Source organism: Hemiscyllium ocellatum, unplaced genomic scaffold (genome assembly GCF_020745735.1).
Source record: "Hemiscyllium ocellatum isolate sHemOce1 unplaced genomic scaffold, sHemOce1.pat.X.cur. scaffold_144_pat_ctg1, whole genome shotgun sequence".
NCBI lineage: Eukaryota > Metazoa > Chordata > Chondrichthyes > Orectolobiformes > Hemiscylliidae > Hemiscyllium > Hemiscyllium ocellatum.
The window spans coordinates 382,655-405,775 of NW_026867776.1; the positions used below are offsets into that span (position 1 = coordinate 382,655).

The 23,121-nt window shown below is 40.1% G+C and overlaps 1 long non-coding RNA gene across 3 annotated transcripts in view; it reads right to left on the minus strand.

Annotated features, from left to right (window-relative positions):
- Positions 1–5,661: 5,661 nt before the first annotated feature.
- LOC132809934 (uncharacterized) overlaps positions 5,662–23,121 on the minus strand; it is a 59,566-nt gene continuing 42,106 nt past the window's right edge. For all 3 annotated transcript variants that reach the window (XR_009642643.1, XR_009642645.1, XR_009642642.1), the window contains one exon: positions 5,662–5,772. This is a non-coding gene — a long non-coding RNA (uncharacterized LOC132809934). The remainder of the gene's footprint in view (positions 5,773–23,121) is intronic.

The following is a 23,121-nucleotide window of genomic DNA, read 5'->3' on the forward strand; positions in this document are numbered from 1 at the left end:
CAATGATTGAGAGATTGTACACTGCAATATATTCAGTTATTTATGTAAAGAGCTGTAATTCCACATTTACAGCAAACATGGATTGAATGATTATTAGGTATGAGCAACAACTGAATTATAAAAATTCGATCAATGAATTTAGAAATAGTGAGAAATCTCGTTTTGCTATGTGACTGAGGAATGTGCAAACAAACAGGAATTATTGCAGTGAAAAGTAATTGCAGGTCTGTGAATTTAAAGTCTGTGATTATGGAGATCATTCAAATAAGCAAACATCAGACATTCATGATTAATGTTGGATGGGAAGTCCTTGGATCCATCATGGGAAACTTGACCTGAAATAAAGTTTCATATTGCAGTGTTGGTACTCAGAAACAATTGGTTAAATTAAAATGTGAATCTCACGTTACTTGTTCAAGACTTTCTTAAATAATTGCACAATTATTATCATGACAATGACTTGATAATGTTGTTATATGAGCAATTAAAATGATTCAATATTTCAAAAAACACTTTGCTGTTTTGTTGATTGAATATTTATTAAAATTGTTAAATTGTGGAATACAATATAGTAACTAGCTTTATGAATTGAAGTACAAATGGGCCATTCAGTGATTATAGAACTTTTTTTTTCTTTACCAAATACAGGTAACACAAGAAATATGAATTTCTATTAAAATGGTTTCCTCATCGAGACATGTTATTTTAATTCAGGTAATTAATATTATGATCAGATTTCAGACATTTGTGTCAAAATTTGGAAGAAAGTTAATAGATAATGAAAGTGAGCATGAAAGTGAACAAATGATGCAGACATTTGGCACATCAAGGAATTATAATAATTGTGTCATTATTGTACAGTGATGAATAATGTTGGAATAGAAAAGACAAAAATAATCAACGTGTTCAAAGCAGTTCTTTTCTTACAATTAACTGAAGTCAATAATCATTTTGTAGAACGCGTGATTTGGAAAAAAAAGTCATTTACTGTGTTATATAAACTGAAAACGAATTCCATTTTGCAAAAATGGAGACTTTGCCAAATTCAAAGTTTAAGTTTGCTGAATTATACAACAAAAATTGTTGTAATTTGAAATATCTCTTGCACACAAATATAAAATAAGTAAACTTAAAGATTTTTAGAATGACAAAACGTTTGTTGTTTGCATGATTGTATTACAGTCAATATCCGTGATAAAGTAGAAGCATTGTTTTAAGCACAGAAATCATCTTTAACTCCTGAACTGAAATAGAAGATATCAATTGCACTTGTTGCATGGAATAGTAAATAAATGCTTACTGTTATCATTGTTTCAGGAGCAATAAGGTACTTACTCAGGTTATTCTACTGAACATTAATCAGATGGGAATGGACGTCTTTGTGTAGCTCTATGTGTACTGTTTAGCGTGGACATTGGTTTCATTAAATTGATACATTTACTTGAATTAGGAACAGATTGATAATTGGATGCGAATGATCTGATTTAAAATCTGACAGTTTTTTATATTTACTACGATTGCTGAGTGAAACGTTCTTAAACCATCATGCAATCAATGGGATAAGTGAGAGTTGGCAAATCCAACTTTCAAATGAACACTACCTGATATTTTCACACCATTTCAATGTCACATTTAATATAAATAAATGACTGGAAAGCTAAAATCAAATCTCACACAATTCATAAATTGACCAGTAATTTAAAAAATGATAAATAATATCATGTGACATTTGTTGATTTTACTGAAGAATAAATTGATCTTTTCTCATATTTATAGCACTGGAACATAAAATTCTATGTGTTGTTTTAACTAAGATCGACAGAACAAGAGAAAATTAATGAGTATCATGATTTGTATATTTCAGCTTTATGACTGCAACATTCTCAAATATTTTCTGAGGAATATTGATTGAGTGGAATTAGATACATCTTGCTATTAGTGACCAGATGAAAGTATATAGCAGATACTGTGATTATTGGAATGAACGATGATGATACCTCCTTATAATCTACTGATATTGTGATTGGATATACAGTAAATGTCAGCATCGAAGTACATTATAATCAAATCAATTCAAAAATGTTTCCAAGTTTAAAATAAATACAATATTCACAATGATTGAGAGATTGCACATTGCAATGTCCTTGCAGTATTTATTGTACGGAAACATAATTCCACATTTATACCCCTTACTGGATTGCACAATTATTATATATAAGATATATTAGCAACAAAGGGATTTTAAAAATCATATTCGTGAATTTGAGAATAATGATTTATCTCATCTTGATATTAGACTGAGTAATATATAGAAATGAAGAATAATATTGCAGGGAAACATAATTGGAGCTCTCTGAATTTCAAAGGCTGAGATAATTGTTATGTTTCACCTGAGCAAAAATCAGATATTTACAAAGAATTTTGCAAGGATATTATTGGTCATTTTGTCTTTGGATTGGCCTGAACAAATATGTATTAATATAGTAGCATTGACAATCATGTGTAATTGCTGGGCTGAAAAGTAAGAGGATAGCTCTTGTATTTATTGGCAAGAATTATAATGAAATGTTTACTGTGGTTACTGCATTCTGTAGCAATAAGATCAAGATCAATGGCTGTTAGAATCCTTGGCCACTCGTAATGAAGAATAAACACTGCTGTGAGCAATACGTATCTTGGGTAATTACAGAACAGAAATTTCAGAAGACACTCATTGTATTTACTGGAGGGAATGATAATCAGATGCTTACTGTGGTGATTGATCTCAGGAACAATAAGACAGTTACTCAGATTATTCCACTGAACAGTAATTAAATGATCATGAGACCATTGTCTGGCTTTATGAATAGTGTTTTGTGTGAGCATTGATTTCAATAACAATGCCATAGTATACAAGTCTACAGGTTAGGTGAGTTGGCCATGCTAAATGGCCAATAGTGTTTATGGATGTGTAGGTTAGGTGCATTAGTCAGGGGAAATGTTGAGTAATAGAACAAGGGAATGTGTCTGGGTGGGTTACTCTTCGGAGGGTCGGTGTGGACTTGTTGAGACAAGTAGCCTGTTTCAACACTGTAGGGATTCTATGACTCTATGATTCTTTGATTTAGGAATAGATTGATAAGCGAGTGCTAAAGATACTATTTAAAGTCAACAAAATCTTTATGTTTAGTAGAATTGCTTAGCAAAATGCATTGAAGCCGTCATACACAAAGTGAGATAAGTGGAAGTAGTATTGTGATATTTTAAATTTGAAAAACTACAGTGTCCTCAAATCTAAAATTTAGAGACAATGTAATGTGATACATACATTTATTAATGACCTGAAGATAATAAATTGCAGATTCTGTGATTATTGGAATGAACAACAGACAGAGCAAATCCAAAATTGGATTGAAAAAGCAATTCAAACTCTGCTTAGATATTTTCTAATCACCATTCTAAGCTGTTTTGGTGCATCTCTGTTGAAGATGGGAACTCAACGCACACTTCCTGGTCTCGTGGGAGACACTCTACTGGAGTTCCACAGGTTCCTTTCATTATGTTCCCACCAAGAAGGGTGGGATTATAATTAATTGTGATTACTCAAATGAAAACTAACCAGTGTTCACTCCTGATAATTGGGCTGGGAATTAATTCGACTGTTTCTATGCAATGGACTGAGAATGAAATGGTAATTCACAATAATGATGGTACTAAGTATATAGGCTCTTACGTAAAAATTATATCGTGACAATTGAAGGAAAAATAAATAGATATATCATGCGCTTATTGTAAATTCATGAAAAAATACAACTGCTGAATATGTTTAAAGCAATTTTTCTGATAATGAAAAGATAATTAGAATGCTTAGCACCAGGTGGAATCACCAAACAAAAATTATTCACTTTGACTATTCAGCTGCAGGCAGCTCCCCTTCCTTACACAAATGTACAACTTCCAACAATTCAAAATGTACTCTGATTGATAAAGGGAAGAACAAACACATGTATTTTTTTTCTCGTGTTTACAAAAAAAAGTCACAAATTTGAATATTTTTAGCTTTAAAATATTTAACCCTGCTGAGATCAGAAATACAATAAGCCTTCACGTTGAAGAAAAATGTAATCAAATCAAATCAAAATATACATCAATATTCACAATAATTGGGAGAGTGAACACTGCAATATCTTTCCATCAGTTGATGTACTGAGCCATAATTCCACTTTTATATCCCTTACTGGATTGATCAGTTATTAGATATTAGCAATAACTAAATTATTAATATGCTGTCAGTGAACTGAATATTAAAGAGAAATCTCACATTGCTGTTTGAACATACAATGTTCTAAAATAAACAGTAATTATTGGTGAAATGTCATTAGATATCTCTGAATCGATGAGGCTATGGTTACTTTGATTGTTGAAATGAGTGGCATTCAGATATTTCCAATGAGCATGGGATGGAAAATCAATCTTTTTGGTATAGACGTAAAAAAAAGTTTTATTGGAGTATTGTCAATAAGAAATATAGGATTAAATTATGATGTGCATCTCACCTTACCGAATATTTTCAAGTTTTCTAAAAGGTTTCTAGTCCAATCATCAGTTTAAAAGGGGTCATTTTGGTTCAGCAGATCAGTAACTGCAAACATTTTCAACACATCTCCATCAAAGCTGATAATTCAGAAAAAAATACCAAAGCAATACCAAATGATAAAATATATCTTTAGATTAGAGTCAAGTTCATTCTCTACTTATTTTATTCCTATTTTTGACACCAGTGACTAAATATTGATTAGATTAAATGTCATATGTGTTAGACATGAGTTTTCTCTCAAAGATCTGTGCAACACAGGAATGGGCCCTTTGGCCCATAACGTTGTGCGGAACATAATGCAAAATAAACTCACCCCTTCGGTCTACCCTTGGTCCATATCCTTCCAAATTATCTAAATGAACATTTAAAAAGCCCTAATGTATCTGCCTCTACCACCAACCCTGGAAGTTCATTCCAGACACCTACCACTCCCTTTGTAAAAAACAAATTGCCCCTCACATGCCCCTTGAACTGTCTCCCCTAACCTTAAACGCATGTCACATACTTTTGACGTTTCAACTCTGGGAAAACCATTTTGACTGTCAACCCTATTTACGTATCTCCTGATTGAATAGACTTGCATCAATTCTTCCTCCATCCTCCGCTACTCCACAAAAAAGCAACCTGAGTTTTTCTCACGTCTCCAAATCCAGGCAGCATCCTGGTAAATGCCCTCTGTACCTTCTCCAAAGCCTCCATACCCATCCTATAATGTGGCGAATAGGAGTGAATACAATACTTTAAGTATGCCTTAACCAAAGTCTTATAAAGTTGCAACATGCCATCCTGACTCTTGTAACCAGTTCCCTGACCAATAAAGGCAAGCATGCCATTTGCCTTCCTGACCACCCTATCTACTTGCATGGTCACTTTCAGGGAGCCATGGTCTTGAATACCAAGATCCCTTTGAACAACAAAGCTGTTCAGGGTCCTGCCATTACCTACTTTTCCTTAATATTTGAGCTCCCAAAGTGAAACACCTCACAGTTGTATGGATTAAACTTTGCCTTTAATTTCTCTGCCCATATCTGCAATTTATCTTTTTTCCTGCTGCATTCTTTGACAACCCTCTACATTATCCACAACTGCACTGAACTTTGTATCATCTGCAAACTTATTAACTCACGAAATTAGATTTTAATCCATGTCACTTATATATATTTGTCCCGCAAACAGAAGGGTTCCAGTGCAGATCCCTGTGGGAAAAAGACAGAAAATGAGGAAAATGCAGAATTCTTGAATAAATGAGGTTTCTTTCAATGACAAAACTATTCTGATGAATAATCTCTGAAGGTGTGATTTTTGTTTTGAAATTAACCCAATATTTTAATTCTCAGTTTACTGATCTTATTGAATATCTAGTACAAACTGCTGTGAAAATATTGAATCGTTCTAAGTGTTTAGTTCCAACATTAATTATTCTTTAATTGTAATTTCAATTATCACACCATCATGAGAGTTGAATCTATTATTTCTTAGTGCCAGTATCATGATGAAATATTTACACTCGTTTCAGGTCAACACACCTGCAATCAAGCAAAGTTTTCTCACCCAACACTCATAGTAACTATCTCATTCTCTTTCATTTGAATTCTCATTTTAATTAAATGATCATTAATCAGTCTTATCAATTAAGAGATGACTAACTAGTTTTCACATCAATATTTCAGTTCTTTCCAACATATTGTACAATTACATTGCAGTAAGGGTTTCTCATCATTCTTAAATTTGTTATCAGCTATTTTTGTGTCTGATTTCCAGTATCCACAGTTTTTTGCGTCCTTGTATTAATTGTATTTCATTTCAATGCTAACATTTCTATATTTCTAATTATTACAATAAGAGCTAAGTATTTTTCATGTTAAACATTGTATTAATTTCACGTGTTTCTTGTGTATACAAACCAGAATTAACAAATGTTTGCTCTATTCTTTTACAATAAATCTTGAATTCTTAGAAATCACAATTTTGTGAAAATGAGGGAAATTATCTTTCGATTAATAGTCACATTGAATGACTAATGCTTTACTTCCAAGTCATGAGCATTACAAAGCAGTTTAATTTTGAGTACATAAATGACTGCTTCAAACATATTTAATTACTTGATTATCATGAGATTTATATTTGTTTAAGATCATTGTCGCTTCGTTCCAACATTTTTATGAATTACTAATTCCTTTTATCAGTCCATTACACACTGGAATTGTCGAATACAACCCAGTCTGATTATCACAATAAATATTTGAGCAGTTTTCCCTGTGAGTAACCACAGTAAGTATGTGATTATAGTCCTGCCCTTCTTGCATAGGACCATTATGTAGGGCTCTGGTAATGTCTGTACTGAAAGACCAGGAGGTATGGATTCAATTCTAAACTTCAACAGAGATGTGTCAAAGCACATCAGAGTTGATTAGAAAATATCTAAGTGTCTACTGAATTATTTTTCAATCCAACATTTTCTCAACTTGTATCTGTTGTTCATTGTAATGTTCACAATATCTTGAATTTATTTGCTTCCGTTCACTGACTAAACTATGAATGTTATTATGCTGCTTCTAAGTACCTCTCAACTTTTAATAACTTTGCAGTCATAAAGATTCTACAGTGTAAATTACATTTAAGGTAAGGAGGAAAGATTTAAAAGGGATCTGAGGGGCAACTTTTTTCACAAAGTGTGTTTGGCTCACATGGAATGAGCTGTGAGAGGAAAGGCGTTGGCTGGTACAATTATAACATCTAAAAGACTTTTGGACAGTTACATGGATAGAAAACGTCCAGAAGGATATGGAACAAACACAGGAAAATGGGGCTAGTTTAGTTTAGGGAACCTGGCCGGGCTGCCTGAATGGCCTGTTTCCGTGCTGTACCAAGCTAGCATTGTACAATTCAAACTTGACTGCGATGGGTAAAGGAGAGAACAAACGGGTGTTGATTCGATTTTGCGTCCATAAAAAAGTGACATGAATTTGAAATAATTTTGTCACAAGAAATAGTTCACTCTTATTGTGATCAGAAATACAATGAATGTGAGCATTGAAGTCAAATATAATTAAAACAATTCAACTGTGTTTATATGGTTAAAATAAAAATTGATATTCACAATCATTGTGAGTTTGTACACTGCCATATCTTCACATTACTTCATGTACTGAGCCATTATTGCATTTACTGAGCATAAATATACCCCAACTGAACGGAACAATAATTAGATGTTAGCAACACTTAGATTTTCAAAATCTATCAGTGCACCGTGAAGAAGGAGAAATTGATGTAATTTTATCCTGATCGATGATCCAACATTTGTGTCTGAATCAGGAAGAGAGTAAGGAGATAACCAAAGTGAATATCAGAGTGACCACAAGATACAGTCCATGACATTTGATAGAAAAAGGAATTTGCATAATTCATGGTTATTGAACGTTAATAATTAATTCCCTCCGCAGGTACTGAAGCAGTCCAAGTCCAAGTACAACAAGATCTGGACAATATCCAGGTTTGGGCTGACAAGGGGCAAGTAACATACATTCCACACAAATGCAGGCAATGACCATCACGTATAAGAAATAATCTAACCACCATCCCTTGACATTCGCTGGTGTTGCCATCATTGAACACCCACGATCAACATCCTGGGAATAATCATTGATCAGAAACTGAATTGGTCTCAGCACATAAACACGGTGGCTACAAGAGTAATTCAACTGCTGTCTCCTGAAAGCCTGTCCAACATCCACCAGACACTACTCAGGAGTGTGATGGAATACTCCCCACTTGCCTGGATAGTGCTGCCCTAACAACACTCAAGAAACTTGATACCATCCGGAACAAAGCAGCCGGCTTGATTGGCACAGCATCCACAAGTATCCACCCCCCCCACCCCCACCACCACTGATGCTCCGTAGCAGCAGTGTATACTATCTACAAGATGCACTGCAGGAATTCACTAACCAGCACCTTTCAAACCCATGGCCACTTCCATCGAGAAGGACAAGGGCAGCAGCTAGATGGAAAGACAACTATCTTCAAGTTCCCCGATAAGGTACTAATCACCCTGAATTGGAAATATATAGCTGTTCTTCACTGTCGCTGGGTCAAAATCCTGGAAATCCCCACCCCAAAGGTATTGTGCTGTATACCCACAGCAGGTAGACTGCAGCGGCTCAAGAAGACAGCTCACCACCAATTTCTCAAGGGCAACTAGGGATGGGCAATAAATGCTGGGCCCAGCCAGTGACAGCCACATCACATCAAATAAATATTTTTAAAATGTCTACAAGATCAAACCAGCTCCACACTGTCCTAGCTGCAATCTCTGCCCCTTATTGAAAAGGATAAAAGAATCTGACCTTGCTCAACTTTCTCATCAAAACCAAGTACAGTATTCACCCCAGCCCTCTCTTATATGAACCAGCAGCATTTCCACCACCAACAGTAGATCCTCTTAAAATATTTTGTCAGTAACTTTTAATTAACTGGTTACTACAATCACAATGCAATCTCTACAAACAGATCAAATACCTTTTATGCAACAACAAATTTTCTGACAACTTTTCTCGATCTTTGTCATTCTTTTTAGTTCGATGAGGTAGGGAGGGATGGAAACACGACAGTGATGTAAGATATATGTAATACAGTGAGACAGGGAAGCTAGTATGGCTCATGTTGACTCTTAGACCCCACACAGTGAAGCAACACATTCACTGCATAATAAACATAACACAACATTTCAACCCCACTCACACCCGGAGTGACAGAAATAAAATGTGGATCGGTTGGACAGGATAGGTTTGTTACAGTTAGAGTTTGGAAGAGTGAGGGGTGACATGACTGAAGTATCTAACATCCTGAATGGTTTGATAAGGTGGATGTGGAAAGGATGTTTCCACTTGTGGGTCATTCCTGAACTAGAGGGAACTGCTTTAAAATTGGGTTCACCCTTTCAGGACAGCGATGATGATATTTGTTTCCCATCAGAGGGCTGTGCAAATTTGGAACTCTCTGCCACAGAAGGTGGGCTCACTGAGTATTTTTAAGACACAAGTTGATAGATTCTTGTTAAGGGACGTTGGGGGGAGATGGAAGACAAATCACTAACAGATCAGGCCTGGCCTTATTGAATGGTTGGGCTCGAGGGGCCGAATGGTCACCTTCTGCTTCTCTCTCACATGATCCAAGGAATGAGATCTTTGTTTAAAATTCATTCACTGGGATGTAGGTGCCACTGGCTGTGGGCAACATTTATTACCCAGAGGGCAGGTAAGGGCCAACCACATTGCTGTGGGTCAGGAGTCACATGTAGGCCAGACCAGGTAAGGATGGCAGCTTCCTTCCCTAAAGGACATCAGTGACCAGATGGGTTTTTCCTGACAATGGAGAATAATTTCATCAATAGACTCATAATTCTAGATGATTATTAAATTCAAGTTCCACATCTGTCGTGGTGGGATTCGAATCCAGAATATTCACTGGGTCTCTGCATTAACAGTTCAGCAATGATACCACAGGACTGTTCCCGAGCTACAAAGGGTGGGAACCAAAACCTTGATCAAACAGGGAGAATTAAGGAGTGTTGAAGGGAATGGGGGAAGAGAATGACCAAGTTTAGGTTCAAGGCAACTGAAACTAAAGCCACCAACAGGGAGGAGAACAAAGTAAGAAACCCTCACACAGCTGGAATTGGATAAGTGCAGATACCCCAGGGAGGTGTGGAACTACACAGGGAGGACAGGGTGAAGGCACGGGTAGGTTTAAAAGCAGTGAACCAAATTTTGAAAATTTCTTCATGAACATAATGTAGATCAGGTTAAAACTGAGGTAGGTGTCTGACACAACTTGCTGCAAGGACACAGACAGTAGAATCTGAGGTGATCATGAGGTAATGGAGGTAGAATGTGGGAGACAAGCTGGGACTGTATTGGAATAGTCATGGTGAGAGGGAACAAATGCTGGATGCAGGGTTTCAGCAGCTGATGGACTGACGCTGAGGTGAGCCATCGGAAACTGAGCAAGTGAGCACCATCTAATAGGACAGAGAAACTGATCCATCAGCCTGAAACTGACTGACCACGTGGCTGTCAGTGACTCCAACACAAGTGAATGGAAACATTGCTCAGAGCCTGTTTCTGTAACATTCAACACAACCAGGAAATAAAAAACATGAATAATTAGCTGAAAACAAGGCAACTGCTCTGTTAGAGTCTAAACTATTCAATGTTCAGTTATTGAACATTATTGATTCACAGAATATTCTAACCTGCACAATCACAGTAAAAGGGGAAAGTAAACAACATTCTTGGCAAAGACATAATGAAACAACTGCTTGTATAAAACAGCTGAGAACAAAGGGGCTGAATCCTCCACAAACTGACAAACACAGGTACCATCGGTTTATAGATAGACAATGAAATTCTTCAGAAAAACACTTCCCTGCCGATGGTGTGTGAACTGCCACTTATTTCCTTTGAAAAGAGTCTCTGTTTCCCCTCAGAAAAGCAGGTGTGTCGCGCACTTACAGACTGACTTACAGACAAAGGAAACCTGATCTGAGACTCGCAGGTTAATGAAGCTATTAGTGACAGTCCATTGCACACAACAAGAGCTTAGACCACAACAGATTCTAGTGAAACCAACAATGCAATGAAAAAGGTGAATTAGTCTTTATAATCATGCAGCCTCTCTCAATCAAATAATCCTAGTCAACCTCCAAACATTTTAAAACTATTAATCCCTAATTTCCTCCAAAAATATATCTAATTATTCTCTTCAAAGTACATTTTAAATGGTCAATTCATAATCACATTCATTTCCAATTATTCTTAGAGCCAAACAACTTGCAAACTAAAATAGTTTTCATGTCAATAATGACACTGGAAACTTTGTTATGTAGTTTAACCATATTTCCAAATATTGTTTTGGTTCATTATTGCAGTGAAGCTAAAATTAAAGTCTATTTATTTTCTCTGATATCCTTCCATTACTTTATTCCCTAATAACAATGCCCATGGTGTAATGGGTGACAAGCATTAAAATAAAATCAAATTTTCATTGCAAGAACTGGTACAAATGATCACATATTATTCAGTTCATTCATTGTCGTTGACGTTAAGAGTTATTTTCACTGTATGATCATGTTAAATTCACTTAAATAATCACAGTACAATTCTCACCTCTATAGATCTGTAAAGTGAATGTCAAGTTATAAATATTTCAAGTAAAACCAAATTCACATTTTGTTCTGTGTTATTCCTGGAAGGACAGAATGTGTTCCATTATTATGGGAACAGGAACAAGTGAAGGTGGTGCCTCTCAGACGTGAGGCCTTAAAGCCAAAGGGCCAGCTGGCAGTCACAGTGGGGGATGTACCTAGTGCCCCGCTCTCCTCAGAAGGCAGTGAGGATGGTGACACTGGGTAGAACAGGTTAGATGATGAAGCGCCCACGTATGGACAGAGGGACGCAATGGGTGGGATGACCCACCGCCCTGTAAGGCCCAGAAGGCCGTGTCCATGGCACCGCTCGGCATCAAAGCTCAACGTGGCTAGACAGTAGGGAGCAACAAAGGGAACTGACAGAAACCAAACCTGAACCGTTTACCCGGCTGAACGACAGGTGTTGGTGAATGAACACCCAGCCTGATAGAGAAATGGTATTAATGGGCCTTATTGAGACAATATGGATGAATTAATTGAGGTACACAGTCTCACCGATGATGGTGTCAGCCAAGATCTCTCAGGCCAAGATACCCTGACGTGTACAGCAGAAGCTGTCCCTGCAATGAGAGGGTGGGGGTGTGAGCCGGTTCCCCCCAGTGCACAGCTGATCAGTGGCTCCAGGCATTTACAGATATTGCAGGGACACACTGGGGAGGAGGCAGGCTGAATGGGCTAAAATAACCTTGGTGACTCAGGGACCAAGGGTAATATCGAGGATCATACAGAGAGGAAGCCTGAGGTGTGTAAGGAACACGGGGGATTACCAAACCCCAAAGTGTGATGATGAAATAGGTTTGATGTGTTTAAAAGATGACATGGGACCCCATTTAACTGTAATTATAAACATGGGACTCCCAGTGGGAGATAATTCTAACCAAATGCTGAATTGGTCATGAGAGCTGAGGCAAACGCAGAAACACAGAAGAATAGCTTCAATACAGGGAGGGTAATCAGACCCACAATGTTACAAGGGAAGCAGGAAAGGGCACATAGCCAAGGAACGGAGGCAGAGAGAGGGAGATAGATGTTCACATTGTGTGTGGCCTGTGTTCACGTAGGCACATGCAGAGCCCATGAATATTTATTGATGCTGTGTTTGCTGTATTAATAAATATTAATACAGGAGCAGCTATATCAGTTACCGATATGGATTTGCCCCCACCCTCTCAATTACTAAAATGAGAGCATTTGGAGAGGGAATCGAGGAAGCTGGATGAAAATAATCCGATGCAGATCACCGATATGGCAAAATATACTCAGATATGGGAGTGTGAAACTGAGGAAGGGACCATTCTGGGAGTTGCCATTTTAGAACAGTTCGGAGCAACTATTGATGTAGAGACCTGAACTGTAATATGGGAACAACCTGGACAGGCCTGAGACAGGAAGCAAAGGAGAGGCGACATCTCCAGAGTAGTTACCTTGCAGGGAGACTGGAACAGTCAGGGAATCTGGGGAGTTATAGCTAGGACCCAAACAGCAGTGTGGGGAACTCAAACAGGAATGTGGGTTATTATCTGTGGATCCTGTAAAGATCGAGGGCCCTCTCACTCCCCACACACACAGGATCCCATTAAAGCTGGGGCTGAGGAGGCAGTCATTGTGACAGTAACAGATTGAGAGAAGCAGGGAACAGTCAGACCGACAGTATCCCAGACTAATTCACTGAATCCAGACGGCTCATCCCACCTCACTATTGATTATACCTCCCTCAGTAAATCCGCCACTAAAGAGTATCCTACAGTAGCAAACCACACCACTGTATTTAATGGATTGAAATCGCAACAGGATATAGTCTCAGCCCTTGATATTGTGAATGGGTTCTGGTCCATAATGGCAGAATAAGCTGATGTTTACTATCAAAGGAAAACAGTACACCTGGATCCAGTTATCTCAGGGATCCCATAATATTCCAGTATATCCCACCAATACATGGCTGATGGAGTTAGTCTATTTAATCTTACCAACACCTCATTACCTCAGTTGGTGAGAAAGAACATATCCAAATATTAAACATAGTATTGTGACAGTTCAGGCAGGCCGGGCTTAAAATTAACCCACAGAGAGTGCAACTGGGAAGGTAAGTAGAGGCGTACCTGGGACATCATATCAGGGAGATCAAATCAGGAAGGCAGAGGGGATAATCCCATTGGAACAAAAGACCAGGATTTTAAAACTATCCATCTGCACATCGCGAAAGGGTAAGGCAAACTTTAGATTGTTTAATTATTGGAGGCCTTTTGTGGAGGCCAGGATTGGCAGAACCATCACAAGCCCTGACAGAAGCACGGACATTAGCCAGGGGTCAGGGAGTCAGCATATTCACAGACAGTCAGCATGCCTTTGGTATTGTTCATGACCATGTGTTGGTCTGGGCTCGGTGAGGGTACATCACCCTGTCTGGGGGCCACATAGAGCATGAGGAACCGGTCAGAGAGTTAGTGGAAGCAGCTAACTTTCCCAATGAAGCAACAATAATAAAGATTAGAGCTCACAGGAAAGTAGAAACCCCACAACAACAGGGCAGTGAGTATGTGGCTAAGGCAGGTAAAATACTGACTGAAACAGTGCAGCAATTTGAGGAGATGGCAGTGGCAGGAGCTGCAGAAGTGAGAGAGGAAGGTTTAAAGATATTCCCAGAAACAGTCCCACAACAGGAGAAAGAGGAATGGGAAAAAGGTGGGGCAGTAATAGGACAAGACAGAGTCTGGATGATCCAGCAGTGCCACCACACTGTATAAGGCAAACATTATTAAAACCATATCATGGGTCAGCCCATATTTAGCAGGATACAATGCAATATCAGATGCTCCACTACAGGGGGAGGCCTGGAACAGGGAGAGATAAAGCAAGGTTTTGTCGAAGGTGTGTAGTGTGTTCACAGTGTGAGCCAGGGAAAGCAATCAGGATCAAATGGAGGCAGCAGCAGGGACCCAGGGGCCCATGGGAACAATTACAGATGGATTTGACACAGACACCCATCCCAATCCCAGGGAAGGAGATCCTGCTGCGTCTTAATAAACAGGTTTACGCAGTGGGTGGAAGCATTCCCCTGCAGATTCTGACCAAGGGACACATGTTACAGGGAACATAGTTAAACAGCTCTGTGGCCTGTTTGGTACTGAACAGAAACCCCATCTCCCATACCACCCCCAGAGCTCAGGGACAGCAGAAGGAATGAAGCAGACACTGAAAGCTAGTCTGACTAAGGCCCTCCCAGAGACAGGCAGAGATGGGTTAGAGTACTCCCCACCATCCTAATTAAATTGACATCAACCCCAGCAAAGGGAACAAGGCAATCCCCCTTTGTATTAGTGACCGGACGGACTACGCAGGTGCCACAAGGTGTGGCAGTAGGAGTGCCCGAGATGTCCAATGGCAAGGATAGGGTCAAACAATTCTTGAATGAACTGGCAAAGCAACTGCATGAGCTGAGAGGGGAAGTTGCAGAGGGACAGCGAATCAGAAACTGGGAAAGGGAGCACAGAAATATCCGAGCTAACATTCCAAACCCAGGAGATCAGGTCGAGTGAAAATATTACCGGAAAGCATGAAGGAAACCCAGCTGTACTTGGCTGGGGAAGCCACAGAGTTCTCGAGAGGGAGCTCTCCCACCATGCTTAAATGAGGAGCGCTGTATAAAGGTCACCGCGCTGCTAAACTCAGGCTCCTCTTTGATACTTCTCCCAGCAACAGTTGTGCAGGGACATGTTGCTGGCTGGAGGTCTGTGGCCAGTGCATCTGTTACACAAGGATCAGAACTGGGACATCTGTTGTTTGCAACATATATCAGTGATTAGCAAGAAAAAGTAAACAACTTAATTAGCAAGTTTGTAGATGGTACAATTGATGAAGCTGCGAACAGTGAAGAACGTTGTCAAAGGACACAGCAAGAAAGATCAGTTAGAAGGTTATACGGAGAAAATACAGATATATCTGATTTGGACAAATGTGTGGTGATGCCTTTTGGGAGGCACATTGCAAGAGGAATGTATACACTAAACGGTAGAGCCCTGAGCAGCATTGATATACAGAGGGATCTTCAGGTGCACGTTCACAGCTCCCTGAAAGTGGTGAAGGAGGTGGATGGCAGGCTTGCCTTCTTCTGTCAGGGGAGTGAATATAAAACTGTAATTAGGCCACCTTTGGGGTATTGTGTGCTGTTTTGATCACCACATAAGGAGGGTGTGGAGGCTTTGGAGAGGTTGAAAACAGGTTTACCAGGATGTTGTCTGGATTGGGAGAGGTTGGAACATCTTGGGTTGTTGTCACTAGAAAGTCAGTGGCTGCGGGGTGAACCAAGAGGCACAGAGTGAATAATCTGACTCTTTTTTCCAAGGTGGAAACGACAAATTCTAGAGGCCATAGGTTTAAGGGGAGAAGGGGGACGTTTAAAGGAAATGAAAACCAAAACAACTGCAGATGCTGTAAACCAAAAACAAAAACATTTTTGTGAAAAGTTCAGCAGGTCTAGCAGCATCTGTGAAGAGAAATCAGCGATAACGTTTCTGAGGAAGTGTGACCAGACCCGAAACATTAACTGATTTTTCTTCACAGATGCTGCATGACCTGCTGAGTATTTCCAACAACATCTGTGCAGGTTTAAAGGCAGTTGTGTCAGGCAAGTTTCTTATGCAGAAGGTGGACAGTGACTAGAATGTACTTGCCTGAGAGTTGGTAAAAGCAGAAACAATCACAATGTTTAAGAGGCATTTGGGCAGACACATAAGCAGACATGGGTTGGCAGGGATATGGACCATTTACAGGCAGATGGAATTAGTTTGGAATGGTATCATGATCCGTACAGACATAGTGGGCGATTATCCCAGTGCTGTCCTGTTCTGTTTTCCGGGGCGTGTAGAATGTGTCGAGCAAGAGATAATATTTTGAGTGGAATATGTCTCTTCATTAGAACACATAGTAAGTTGATGCATTTTGAGAGAAGCAGTGTAGAAAGGGAATATATATTTGATTGGAACAGACACAGGGAGCAGGACAGCAGGATGGGGGACAATATGTACAAATCATTTAAGGAGAGAGAACATAAAGTGTTTTGAGTAAACGTATAGGATACTGGGCTTCATTAATAGAGGGAATGATAACAAACTCATGGAATAGATGCTGACCATTGACAAAGCTCTAGTTAGGTCACAGTCAATCATTGCATCCAATTCTGGTCACCAGATTCCTGGTCAGAATGGGGAATTTAAAATACCACAGAGGGGCCAGTTCCATACTTTGCTTTCTTTCAGGATGCATTGGCGACTCAAGGGTTAAACATTCTCCTGCCAAAAGCCTTACTGCTGCATTGTAACAGTACGAGGCCTGTACTCTTACAATACAGACAGAACACCTCAGTAGGGGGAGGCGGACTGTACCTTCAAAATAGAACGCATTGCAGCCACACATGTGGATTCCCCCGTAACCCCAGACAGAGGAATTTGCCCTTTCCAGACAAGACTGAGAGCCCTTGGCACAACCCTGTTAAACTGCCTCCCGCTCCCATTGTCTTACCTCCCCTCCATATTAGCATAGGTAAGTGAATCCCCCATTTACTGAAGGAAGAACCCTTCTGCCTTAATCTCTTCCCATCAACACATAATCATGAACAATACAATAATCAGTTTCTGTAATCCATTCACACTTTATCACAGGACATCGCCATTCATCAAGCTTTGTAAGGTCATAATTACCTACTTTAAACTATGTAGTGGCAATCGCCCATGTGACTGATATGTCTTTGTCTAATTCCTATTAAATATACTGTCTCTGTGGGTAAGGCAGAGATTCATGAAGAACAGTCTCTGCAAGTGGACACTCGGCTACTTTAGAGACATTTTGAAACTCCCGCCAGCTGTTCAATAATAAAACTACTGCTGTTGTGCAGAAAACTTGTCTCGTCTGGATTTGTGGAACAAATTAGACATCAACATTGAATGATATGAGTGATCTTCAGAGTGTGGAGTACAGACTTACTGGTGTGGTTCACTGATGAAGAAAATGCACTCAGTGAATTGATTTGAAGAAATTTGTATTTTCTTTGAATTAAACAAGTTGAATATATTTTTGATAGAGCTATATAAGATTATAACACACCTAGATATAGCAGATAAAAAATATCTGTATTCAATAGGTGATCGCACAAGAATTAAGATCAGATGTAAAGTTTTGATACAGCGGGAGATGAGCAAGTGTTTCTGCTGACTGTATTGGCTGGAAATATGCAGAACATGCTGCCTATTATGGTAGTGCAAGCAGAGAAGATGAATGATTGATAAAAACAATTAGATCAGTTCCGAGGGAAATAAAATTGCAGAGTTTGGGGGACGTATGGGGAATGAGAATATTGGATTCTGCTACAGACAGCCAGCTTGGATTTGATGGGCCTCTCTCTGTGCTATAATGCATTTTATGTGGACTTGCTTAACTTGCTCTGGTCACCGATTAAATTGTCATTGAGGTAAATCTGCTCAGTGTTCCTACTCAGTCTAACACAGGCTGTCCTTCCTCAGCAGGAGATAAAGTTTTACTGCCTTATACTGGGTTCTGGGAGGGGGGAAGGGAGGGGGCGGTGGGTGGGGTGCGTAATGGTGTGTATAACAGTCTGCCAACACTTATCTGAAATCAAAACACTAGTGCAGCCACACTAGGGACAGACTCTGGAAATGTGGGGAATGCCAGAAGGGAATTCTTTACCCATTCCCACCTGGAAATGGGCCAAACCAGTCAGACTGGGGAGAAGCTGTTCACCTGCTCTGTGTGTGTGTGTGTGTGTGTGTGTGTGTTGGGGGTGGGGGGGGAAGAGGAGGTTAAGGGATTCACTCAGGCAGCCATCCTGCTGAGATACCAATGAATTTACTCATAAACACAACTTGAAGGACTTTTTTTTCTCTTTTCACACCAAGTAATGAACAATGGTATTAGCAGTCCTTCAAGTTATTTTGCGTATAGAGAACTTAGCTTTGGGAATGTTCACAGCATTGTGGAACATGTACACATTCACACTGGGTAGAGACTTTTATTTTCCTTTATTCATTCACAGGATGAGGGTATCGCTGGCCCGGCAGCATTTCCTGCTCATCCCTAATTGCCCAGAGGGCAGGTATGAATCAACCTCATTGCTGTTTATATTGATATTAATCAACATGAATGTCAGACTGGATTAATTATCATCAAACTCAAATCCATTTGATATTCATATATTTACAATCAGTGTTCAATTCACCAAATGTAGCTGAAGATAATAATCTTCAAGTAATTCTAACAGAGAAGATACCTGAATACTTGTTCAGCAAATTAAAGCCTGTTGTGTTTAGATAGTAATAATTTTAAAAAAGTAACTTGAGAATAATGAAAGAAGTTGATTGTTGGGTAACTGATAATCTTGTTTTAATCTGAAGTTAATTTAGGATTAGTTAACAAATGGTAGGGAATCCCAGCCCCATGGAGTGCACATCCAGTTCCATGTGGGAAAACCAGAACACTTCTTGTATCAGCGACAACCACAAGTACACGGAGGTGACACTGGAAATGTCAGGAACACAAGTTAATCCATGATTAAGGTACTGCACTCACTCCGAGTCCCCACGTTGATGTGTTCTCACCAGACAGGGTACAGAGGAGATTGATCAGAATGTTTCCATGATTGGAGAATGTCTGCTCTGAGGAAAGGTTGGATAAGTTCTTTGAGAAGGTGACCAAGGAAGTGGATGAGGGTAAAGCAGTAGATGTTGTGTATATGGATTTTAGTAAGGCGTTCGATAAGGTTCCCCATGGTAGGCTAATGCTAAAACTTCGGAGGTATGGCATTGAGGATACATTAGAGGTTTGATTAGGAATTGGCTGGCTGGAAGGAGACAGAGGGTAGTAGTTGATGGATTATGTTCATCTTGGAGCGCAGTTACTAGCGGTGTACCACAAGGATCTGTTTTGGGACCATTGCTTTTTGTTATCTTTATAAATGATCTAGAGGAAGGACTTGAAAGCTGGGTAAGCAAGTTTGCGGATGACACAAAAGTCGGTGGAGTTGTGGATAGTGAGGAAGGAAGTGGTAGGTTACAGCGGGATATAGATAAGTTGCAGAGCTGGGCGGAAATGTGGCAAATGGAATTCAATGTAGCTAAGTGTGAAGTCGTTCACTTTGGTAGGAATAACAAGATGATGGATTACTGGGCTAATGGTAGGCTACTTGGTAGTGTGGATGAGCAGAGGGATCTTGGTGTCCATGTACACAGATCTCTGAAAGTTGCCACCCAGGTAAATAGTGCTGTGAGGAAGGCATATGGTGTACTGGGCTTTATTGGCAGAGGAATTGAGTTCGGAGTCCTGAGGTCATGTTGCAGTTGTATAAGACTCTGGTGCGGCCTCATCTGGAGTATTGTGTGCAGTTTTGGTCGCCATACTATAGGAAGGATGTGGAAGCTTTAGAACGAGTGCAGAGGAGGTTTACCAGGATGTTGCCTGGAATGGTAGGAAAATCTTATGAGGAAAGGCTGAGGCACTTGGGGCTGTTCTCATTGGAGAAGAGAAGGTTTAGGGGAGATCTGATAGAAGTGTATAAGATGATTAGGGGTTTAGATAGGGTAGATACTAAGAACCTTTTACCGCTAATGGAGTCAGGTGTTACTAGGGGACATAGCTTTAAATTAAGGGGTGGTAGGTATAGGACAGATGTTAGGGGTAGATTCTTCACACAGCGGGTTGTGAGTTCATGGAATGCCCTGCCCGTATCAGTGGTGAACTCTCCTTCTTTATGGTCATTTAAGCGGGCATTGGATAGGCATTTGGAAGTTATGGGCTAGTATAGGTTAGGTAGGATTCAGTCGGCGCAACATCGAGGGCCGAAGGGCCTGTACTGCGCTGTATCCTTCTATGTTCTATGTTCTATTGTAAGTCGGGGAAGTTTTCAGAGGAGGATGAGCTGAGATTTAATTGAAGTGATAAGATGCTGAGGAATCCAGATCGAGTGACTAGGAAGGAGCTATTCATTAACAGAGAGGTCAGAAACTGGAGGTTTTAGATTGAAACTAATTCTCAGAAAGAAGGGGAGTGGATGGTGGGGGGCAGGAACTCACTGATGGGCTTGTAAAGGCAGTAGCCAGCATCACATTAGAATAAAAGGACATGGATGTAACTGAAACGCTGGAACATGCAGGGCTATGGACTAAAGTCTGCAGAATGGGATCATTGCGATTTATTTGACACTTCTCCAGAATATTAAACTCAAGTAAATTTGTCAGTAAGTTACAGCACAGATTGAGGCCACTTTGTCCATCCTGTATGTGTTGGCTGTAATAGAACGATCCAGGTTTTACAGCGTTCTGTACTCACCAATGACAGCAACAATTTCAGACTGTGTACTCTGCCCTCTATGTGATTATGATCTGTTTTTTCAATGTATTTCTTTGGCAGCTGCTCACCTTGCTTCCTTGTTTCTTTCCCAGCCCTAACTCCATTCCCCGTGGCCTTGAGGGATTACATTTCTGCTGCTTAATCTCTCCGGTCTTCCCCCGAGTGACAGACTGTCCTTTTGTCCTTGTCTCACCCCCACCTTGCTCACAACCTGTTACATTTCTGATGGTTCCCAGACCTCTGTAACTTTCACTGCGCCCTCTGGGTCAATGGCATGAGTTTTGAATTCTCTTCCTCATGAGATAATCAGAAATCTTTCCGGTTGCAGTTGCCCCCAGATTTTATTTTGGAAAAAAAAAGAGCATTTGTGTCAGAGTCAAGTGTTTGTGAGCCTTCATCCACAATCCTGAGCACTTAGACATAATATGTGACCCTCCCACAGATGTGCAGGTTTGCTGGATTGGCCATGCTAACACGGCCTGTAGTGTGTAGGTTAGGTGGGTTGGGCTAACCATGGAAAATGTGGGGTTATGGAGGTAGGGTCATTGCAGACTCGATGGACCGAATAGTTTCTTTGTGCGCCTCAGGGATTCTGTGATTCTAACTAGTTGTGATCATCGACACGTTTTCCTCATGCCAGGTTCATTCAGCTCAGGTACACACACTGCCTTGGTGTTTCTGTTGGTTCTCACTCAATCCTTTCCTTCTGTTTTACAGCAATTTCACACTGTATGTGAGGGTGAGAATGAATTTGTCAATACAAATACTCCAACCGAAACCCGCACAGGTCAGGACCTGTTTCTGCTGCTGATGTCGCTCACAGGGAACAGGAAAATAAAGGTTCAGTCATACATCGTACAAGGACACAGAGGTTACAATCACCAGGAACGGGTACACAGCTTAAACCTCTTTTCTCAAGAAATAAAGGACGCTGGAGAGACTGCCTGGTACAAGTAGGAAGCTTTGTGTCTGTATTTTCGGAGATTTGAGGTTGAAATCATTGGATTTGATTCATGTTTCATTGCCCCAGGTCATCAAAGGTGCGATCTAAATGTGCAGCTTTCTTTCTGTCTTTTTGTCTGAGTTAACAATCTGAACCATCTCCTGGGCAGTTAGAATGGATGACAAATGCTGCCCCAGCAAGTGATGCCGTGATCCCATGAACAAACAAAACAATCCAATCGCTGTGGTTAGTTGTGAACTCGCTGGTGTTATTGGAATGTTTATGGGGTAAAGGGAGAAGAATGGCATTCAGTGAGGTGTTCCTTTGGAGAGCTGATCAGCCAATCAGCCTCCTTTTGTACAGTAACAATTCTGTGAATAATTAATTCTGAGCCCTCTAAGGAAATATCAGAGCAGGGTTTGTAAAGAGGTCAGATTGAATGAGTGTCTCGGTGAACACAAGTGAGGCACAGGTACAGAGAGGCTTTGGGATGGATTAAATTAAATTTTATACATTTGCACCGTCATCAACATTACAGCAGTGAAAAATGGGAGTGATGGAGAGAGTGGAATTAGAGCAGCAAATAAATCTTCAACATTTATGTAGCTAAAGGGGATGCTGGGTAAAGATACTGTAGTTAGTGCTTATTTTATTCCAGGCACACCCACCTAGGAGCACATCCTTCTTGTATCTATCCTGTCGAGCTCTTGACGATTTTGTTCATTTGAAGTGTTTCATGTTTAGATACTTCAGAGAAGACAGCTTCAAGCTCCTCAATCTCTCCTACCAGGGCAATGCTGCTGTTAGAATTCAATTCACTGGGGCATGTAACTGGCTGCTTCATGGACTGGAACTGGCAATTGAGACTGAAAGGTTACTGAGTGGTGAGCACTGCTGCCACACAGCATCAGGGACCCAGGTTTGATTTCAGCCAGATGCGACTGTGTGGAGTTTACACGTTCTCACCATGTCTGCGTGGGTTTCCTAGGGTGCTCGAGCTTCCTCCCACAGTCCAAAGATGTATAGGTTAGGTGTATTGCC